We start from the raw sequence: 295 nt of genomic DNA, 5'->3' as shown, positions 1-295 counted from the left end.
TCTGAGATGATTACGAAATTATCACTGCGAAAACTTGCACCCTGTTCGTACCGATCACGCTGACGACCCTCGCTCTCATTCATAGACTTGTAACAATGTCTTGCAGAAATTTACCTTGATCGCGAGGACGACGATTCATCCCTTTGGCGACCAGCTACGCAACATTTCTGCATAGACAGGAGATGGTACGGACTTGGTTTTAAGAGATTATATTCGAGTAAAAGGTAAATGCCAGGTACACATGAATTTGCTCCCAGTCCCCCTAGAGATTACATGAGGTATACCTGTACTTAAT

This window comes from Penaeus monodon, chromosome 20 (assembly GCF_015228065.2).
Source record: "Penaeus monodon isolate SGIC_2016 chromosome 20, NSTDA_Pmon_1, whole genome shotgun sequence".
Classification (NCBI taxonomy): domain Eukaryota; kingdom Metazoa; phylum Arthropoda; class Malacostraca; order Decapoda; family Penaeidae; genus Penaeus; species Penaeus monodon.
Note: the sequence above shows the minus strand (reverse complement) of the source record.